At 40.2% G+C, this 2,112-nt stretch overlaps 1 protein-coding gene across 1 annotated transcript in view; it reads right to left on the reverse strand.

Annotated features, from left to right (window-relative positions):
• TGFBR3 (transforming growth factor, beta receptor III) overlaps positions 1-2,112 on the reverse strand; it is a 97,311-nt gene that overhangs the window by 46,228 nt on the left and 48,971 nt on the right. The window lies entirely within an intron of this gene.

The raw sequence follows: 2,112 nt of genomic DNA on the forward strand, positions 1-2,112 counted from the left end.
GACACACAGGGTAAACAATCCCAGGAACGTGGACATTGCAAAAGTGAGACAACCTGTTACAGGTAGCATTGAAGAAACCAGTTTGTTTGGAAGCCCCTCAGGCCCAGCACCTCATATCCCAATGCTGCCTTTCTGGAAAGGGTCTCATGCTGGGCAAAACCCTAACCAAACACATGACAGAACAGCCTGTCAGTCTTTAGTACACAACTTGCAGTTATCATAATGTTTTTTGCAGCATCTAATAAGCTGTTTAAGCAGCCAGCATTTAGCTTGATTGTTCATCCCATGCTGTAGGAAGAAACCCTTAGAGTGCAATGGAGACATGATCCAGCACAGACTGAGCAGAGAAGCTGATGTCCAACAGTGGGTGACAGGTGGGTTCCTTGACAGACAATCACAGCTCTTGGTAGAAAAGGTATAGAGGAAGCAAACACGAACACAACCACCAATTTGAGTGGTGGCAAACAGAAATGAGCATACAGGTAATTCAGAACTAATTTTGCATCCTGCTAGAGAATTTGAAAGGAAATCTGAGACATAGAAGCCAATATGTATAGCTTATTGCATAGTTCTTATATAGTGGCAAGCAGCAGTTAGCTTACCATTCAAGTAAATGCAGATTCATCTGACAAGCTAACTAGACAAAAGCTAGAGACCAAGGTGAAAATTAGGTACCCACTACTGTTGAAAATCTTCCCAAAAGAAAAGGTTAGGTTTGGGGTTTTTTAATTGTTTAAAAATTTTTCTTTATTTCCACTTGTAGTGAAAAGCTCAAAGCAAAGCAAAGCCCTGGTCTCAGGTCTGACTGACACATGGAGGACAGCATAAAGACCATTTTCCCCTTCTTACAAACTTGCAAAAACACTAGGAAAGAGCTGGCTATGCTCCCATGCCAATCAGTAAGCAGTTGCTTACATACAGAATTTACAGAATTTACCTTAAAAGCCACTGATTGAACATGTCTCCCAACCCAACAGACACAAACCCCACAAAGCCACTCGGGACATCCCTGTCCTCCTTGTTGTTCTGTTTAAAACTCGTTGGAAAGCTGAATAAATCTGTATTTGTACTAAATCCAAGATGCTTTAAAGAACAAGCACCTCTCCTCACCAGCAGCTGGGCAGCTCCAGCACTGTCTGCAGGAAAGGCAGGTACTGCTCCCTCCTGCCCTCAGCAGCCACCTCTGTGACTACCTTGGCCTCTGCAGAAGAGCCACAGTGGTATCTACACATTTCCAGAAGCAAACATTAAGTACCACAGATTGACACATCTTCCAGGGACCACATCTCTCTCTCTTCATTTTCTGCCTCTAAAGAATAAAATACGTACTGTTAGGAAACTGCAGGGTGTTAGTGCTCTGCATTCTAGTGGGAGGACAGGGGTTTTAATGCCAAACAGCCATGTCCTTTTTGCTACAGAATCTGCTCTGCAGTATCAGCTACAGAACAAAGTAATTCTGTTAGCTGAAAGTAAGAGAGAAGATGGAATTATTCATTTTACAAAGGCTCCCACTTTGCTGTTGTGTCTAGAAATGCAGAGGTGAAAGTAGAAAGTAAAAGGTCTTTAAAACTGCTATTAAATTTATGACTATTAACAAGCTTTCACTAATTCTTGTGGGTTTTCAGCTGTAATGACTGCTAATTACTAATAAGCTGTTTAAACTATTAAATATAATTACCTTGTTCTGCGGTTATGTTTTCTTACACAGCAATAAAAGTACTGTAATCTCAGTTTACCAAAGTAGACCAGTTATATCTTTTGCAGTCCTGGTCTTGCAAATATGAGTTCAAATTTTATTCTAATATTTTTTTCAAATGGCATGAGTGCATTCACCACACTTACATGCCCAATGCTAATTGGTTTCTTTTCATCCTAAAGGAAGCAAAGACTAATGTAAATATTGATTAAATGGGCTATAATATAGTTTCTGTGCTTAAATAACCAAGAATAGGAGAATAGTAACAATCCTCTCGCACTGGCCAACAGTAGCACTCTGCTTGGGCTTTGCAACCCTGGTTGTGTTTTTGTTAGAATGTCCAGTCAATGCAAAGAAACAGCTCCTATTAGAAACTTGAAAAATTTTTGCTATCTAAAACCTCTGGTGTTTATTAA

Source organism: Acanthisitta chloris, unplaced genomic scaffold (assembly GCF_000695815.1).
Source record: "Acanthisitta chloris isolate BGI_N310 unplaced genomic scaffold, ASM69581v1 scaffold8169, whole genome shotgun sequence".
Classification (NCBI taxonomy): Eukaryota; Metazoa; Chordata; class Aves; order Passeriformes; family Acanthisittidae; genus Acanthisitta; species Acanthisitta chloris.